Raw genomic sequence first — 5,946 nt, 5'->3', positions numbered from 1 at the left:
ACACACACACACACACACACACACACACACACATACACACACACACAGAACAATGACAATATCTGTAACCAAAAAAAAACAAACAAAAAAAAGCAACACTGCACAATGGAATGTTGTTTTCATAATTAACAAGTTCGTTATCACAGTACCCAATACTAAACAATCTATTACAATACCAAATGTTATTATGACAATACCAGATACTAATTGATCTAATTTTATTAATTATTATAGATCTCAAAAGACTGAAATGTTGAATACAAAATTGGTCCCTGGAGAATCCGTTAGAATTTAGAAGTTCAATCCCATGACAGGACAATTGGCATTTCATGTCTCTTGTGAGCTGTACCAAGGCATGCTGGGAAGACAGTGTGACGAGTTTTAATCATTTGACATCCGTTAATTTAGTATTCACCAATCACGATACTGGACTGGTCCAGCGCTGCAATGGACTCATCTGTAAGTAGATAACACTGGATTTAATCAGACATTTCTGCGGGGTGATGGAGGTGGTGGAGTAGGGTGAGGGTGGGTGGGGTTATATACAGCATTGAAGAGGAAGACTTAATAACAATGGGATAATAATTCTTTTATAAGCCACAAGGGCTCACATAGAATAACATTAAAAGACATGCAACAACCTAAAAGACAAAAACAGACGATGCAAAGAGTTTTACAGTGTGTAAGCAATATAAATAACAATTAAAAATTAAACAAATTAAAACTCCCAATAAGGGAGGCACTTTAGGGTCCACAAGTAAAAACCCACAAAAGCAATGGGTGCCTGAACAACAGGGCAAGAGCCCTTCTCCTTTGATTACCTTTTTACAGGTGCATGCTCAGAAGTGGTCCTTTCACACTGGCCATTCTATTCACTGGTAGTGAATAGTTGGCACCGTAGCACATCTCCAGCATTAGAAGCTGTGCAAAGACAATGAATAATAATAATAATAATAATAATAATAATAAAGAGAGACAAATACTCTCAGATATTGAATAAGAGAGACAAATACTGTCAGGTCATTGATGTAGCCATATCAAATGACATGAATGTTGTGAGTAAAGAAGTTGAAAAAGTCTCCAAGAACTCCGAATTGAAAGTGGAAATAACAAGACTGTATGGATTGCAAGAGGGTAAAGTAAAAGTGATATGAGTGGTGATCGGAGCGTTGGGTTCAATTCTGTTGAAACTTCAAGACTTCTTAAGGCAACTGGAAATCCCATGCTAGACTGATGTCTTGCAAAAAGCAGCCTTATTGGGCACATCTTAAGGAAAGTACTATCTGTCTGAGGTCCTTGTTGTGACTTGACAGATGACTAAAGACTTCGGTGCATTTTTACACACCCTGTGTTAAAAAGGAATAATAATAGTAGTATTAGTAATAATAATGATATTGGTTCTAGATTTTGGCACAAGGTCACCAGTTCCAGAGGAGGGGGTAAGCCAATTATATTGCGCCCAGTGCTCAGCTGGTATCATTTTTATCAACTCTGAAAGGATGAAAGACAAAACTGACTTCTGTGGAATTTGAACTCAGAATGTGAAGATGGTTGAAATGCCATGAAACATTTTGCCTGGAATGCTGACGCTTCTGTCAGCTTACCATGCTATTCTTTTATTGTTTATATTAACAACAAACATGACAAAAACCCACTTTAACAATAATGATGCAAGAATAACCATATTAACAACATCATCAACAACATAAAACAAAAACAACCACACTATAAACAGCACCAAGAGCACAAGGAACAACAACATCAACTATAACAACAACAACAGCAGTGACCTCAACAATAACATCAACAATATCCCCATTAATAACATAAACACTACCAGCCACACCAAGGACAATAGAATTAACAACAACAACATCAACATCAACAAACATGAAATGGACAACAATCTGACAAAAGAGCCTGAAATGTGGTCTCTCAAAAGTTACAAGATCTTTTGGCTGTTTGGAAATGTTTTATTGTCTCCCCTTGAGTGCCATCTCCCATCTAACAGAGCAGAACCGAACTGATGCCGTTTGAAGAGATAACACAATAACAACAACAAAACAAACAAACAAACAAACAAACAAAAAACAGAAAAAAAAAAACAATGATAAATAATGCAGAACACAGAGTTAACTTGATACAGATACACTTACTTATGACTGGTAAATCGATTCTCTTTGAAAAATAATAAATAAAAATTCAACCCCCACCCGCACTGCACCAAAAACAAAAAAAAAGCATACAGTACAACAACCCCTGCTGTGACAAGTTACCCATCAATGGAGAAGTCTTCATCATTGAATTATAGAACAGAAATCATACACTTAATCTCTTTGAGGTATGTTTGGCTACATATACATACAAACATATATATATATATATATATATATATATATATATATATATATATATATATATATATATATATATATATATATATATATATATATATATATATATATATATATATATATATATATATATATATATATATATATATATATATATATATATATATATATATATATATATATATATATATATATATATATATATATATATATATATATATATATATATATATATATATATATATATATATATATATATATATATATATATATATATATATATATTTTAAAATTTATTTTCTTTATTGCTTACGGCCATATCACGCTGAGAGCACCGGTTCTCGTCCGATCACCGAAGTTAAGCAACGTCGAGCCTAGTGTGTACTTAGATGGGTGACTGCTTGGGAAACCTAGGTGCTGTAAGCATCGCACACTTTTATAGGCGCAGGAGTGGCTGTGTGGTAAGTAGCTTGCTTACCAACCACATGGTTCTGGGTTCAGTCCCACTGCGTGACACCTTAGGCAAGTGTCTTCTACTATAGCCTCGGGTCAACCAAAGCCTTGTGAGTGGATTTGGTAGACAGAAACTGAAAGAAGCCTGTCGTATATATGTATATATATGTGTGTGTGTGTGTATTTGTCCCCCCACCATCGCTTGACAACCGATGCAGGTGTGTTTACGTCCCCGTAACTTAGCGGTTCGGCAAAAAGAGATCGATAGAATAAGTACTAGGCTTCCAAAGAATAAGTCCTGGGGTCGATTTTCTCGACTAAAGGCGGTGCTCCAACATGGCCGCAGTCAAATGACTGAAACAAGTAAAAGAGTAAAAGAGTAAAAGAGTATTGCCCACATGGGGGCTAAACATAGAGGGGACAAACAAGGACAGACAAAGGGATTAAGTCGATTACATTGACCCAGTGCATAACTGGTACTTATTTCATTGACCCTAAAAGATGGAAACAGAAAGAAGCTTGTCACATCATCATTTAATGTCCATTGTCCATGCTGGCATGGGTTGGACAGTTTGACTGGGCAGGCATGCTGGACGGCTGCACTAGGCTACAGTTCTATCTAGCATGGTTTTTATAGCTGGATGCCCTTCCTAACGGCAACCACTCCGAGAGCGTAATGGGTACATTTGTGTGATACCGGTGTGCTTTGATGTGGCACTGGCACAGGTGGCAATTTCTATGACACTGGTATCTGGCACGACTATGATTTTGCTCAGCTTGATGGGTCTTCTTCTGAAGTGTGTATATATATGTGTGTGTGTGTGTGTGTGTCTTTTTGTCTTCCTCAATGACCATTTGACAACTGGTGTTGGTGTGTTTACATCCCCATAACTTAGCAGTTCAGCAAAAGAGACATGTAGAATAAGTACCAGGTTTAGTCCTGGGGTCCACTTGTTCGATTAAAACCCTTCAGGGTTGTGATCCAGCATGGTGACAGTGAAATGACTGAAAAAAGTAAAAGAAAAAAAGGAATAAATATATATATATATATATATATATATATATACACTTATAAATATAAATTTATATATATGTATGTATATATGTATTTATACATATATAAATATAGATATATACACACACACATATATATATATATATATATGCATATATACATATGTATGTATATATGTATGACTTGCTGTTGAATAGAAAACCAAAGAAGGAATATGACATGAATAGAAATGTTTTATTGCTTAAACATAAAATTTTGATGGTGTTAAATAATGAGTGTTTTCTTTTACATTTTTAGTTCTCTTTTACGTTCTGAAATGCGTTGAATGAGGTTTATTATGATAATTATCAAACAGGTTTGAAACAATATTCTCTTGATGTGAAATGAGAGTATGTTTTCTTTTTTTTTGAAAAATTAAAATTAATTAATTTTAGTTTAGAAATTCGAAAATAAAATAGTTTTTAAAAAAAATGGAAGCAAATAAAAAAAACAACATAAAAACAAAAGCAAGGGAAAATAAAAACAAAGAACACCAAAGTGTTTGTTTTATGTAACATATTCCATTACACATTATACATTAGATCACATGCATAGAAACACACACACACGTTTGTGTGTATTTATGCGTATATGTATATTATATATATATATATATATATATATATATATATATATATATATATATATATACATATATATATACATATTTAGATATATATATATATATACACATATATATATGTATATATATACATATATATACATATATATATATATGTATGTATATATATAAAAATATATATATATATATACAATATATATACACACACACACACACACATATATACATACATATGTGTATTACAGGCTTTCTTGTGTTCTTCTACCTATGTATATAATAGGTATACTAACATGCACATTCATATGTAAAAGTGTATACATACATATATACATACATGTACTAATCCCTATATATATATATATATATATATATATATATACAGGCACACACATATATATTTGCATATGTACACATACGTATGTGTGTGCACATACACATACTTATATATATATATATAGCAACATATATACTTACATGAGAAATGTGAGTATATCTGCATGTCTGTATGTCAGAAGAGATATATACATTTATATATGTGTCTACGTCTGTGCAAATGGCTAGTTGTCTATCTATCTATTTATCTATATCTATCCATATATATATCTATATCTATCTATCTATCTATCTCTCTCTCTGTCTCTCTCTCTCTCTGTCTCTCTCTGTCTCTCTCTCTCTCTCTCTCTCTATATATATATATATATATATATATATATGGGTGTATGTATATAAATGCATGTGCGTCTGTGTATTTGTGTAATTGTATCTATCTAATAAAATTTGCTGGAGTCATTTTGCAATTAAATTAGTCACAATGTCTCACAAAAGCTGCACTGATATAAATAAATAATGCATATTTTTACTCAGTGAACCATGAACAATTATTCGATTTTGTCCACCATGTAGAGACCCGATTACTTAAACATACTCTGTCTGACGTGCATCCCACTTACTAGTTCTAAAGATCTCCTCTTCCTCTTTGCTCTCTTTTCTCCTCTCTGTCTTTGTCAGTCTCTCTTTCATTCCATTCTCTCTTTCCATCGACTCTTCTCTCTCTTTTTTCCCTCGCTTGGTTCTCCCCAAAACTTGTGCAATGATGAACGACTAATATCCAACTAGCATGCAAACGGGTGTCTTTGAAGAATTCTTGTATTTCCTAACCTTAATTAAATCATACATGGTGAATTCAGTTTTCCCCGTTGATAAATTTATTGCCCTCTATCGACTGAACTTTATGTTTTTGCGTTTGGCAAAGAGCGATCAGGAGAGAGAAGGAGAGAAAGACAGAGAGTTGCAGGTAAGCATATCGATAGGGTGTTGGTTTCCAGGCAGAAAGGTCAAAACTATATATTCTCCAGCAAGCATTGAACCATGTCCATGGCAAACATACTAAATACATAATCATGAAAGCTTGTCTACTGAACTATGTATATATACATACATACATGCACATATATATATATATATATATATATATATATATATGGTAGTCGGTATAGTGAGTT

General features: G+C 33.1%; 1 long non-coding RNA gene and 1 other non-coding gene across 2 annotated transcripts in view; one reads left to right on the top strand and one right to left on the bottom strand.

Annotated features, from left to right (window-relative positions):
• Nucleotides 1-203: 203 nt before the first annotated feature.
• The window catches only part of LOC149132799 (uncharacterized), an 11,530-nt gene continuing 5,787 nt past the window's right edge, over nt 204-5,946 (bottom strand). The window contains exons 2-3 of the long non-coding RNA XR_016244100.1: nt 3,737-3,812; nt 204-457 (exon numbers count right to left, since the gene is read on the bottom strand). This is a non-coding gene — a long non-coding RNA (uncharacterized LOC149132799). The remainder of the gene's footprint in view (nt 458-3,736; nt 3,813-5,946) is intronic.
• Nucleotides 2,662-2,780, top strand: LOC149132800 (5S ribosomal RNA). Its single transcript, XR_016244130.1, has one exon. It is a non-coding gene; the product is annotated as a 5S ribosomal RNA (ribosomal RNA).

This window comes from Octopus bimaculoides, chromosome 13 (assembly GCF_046866305.1).
Source record: "Octopus bimaculoides isolate indiv1 chromosome 13, ASM4686630v1, whole genome shotgun sequence".
NCBI lineage: Eukaryota > Metazoa > Mollusca > Cephalopoda > Octopoda > Octopodidae > Octopus > Octopus bimaculoides.
This window is presented reverse-complemented; position numbering and strand designations above follow the sequence as displayed.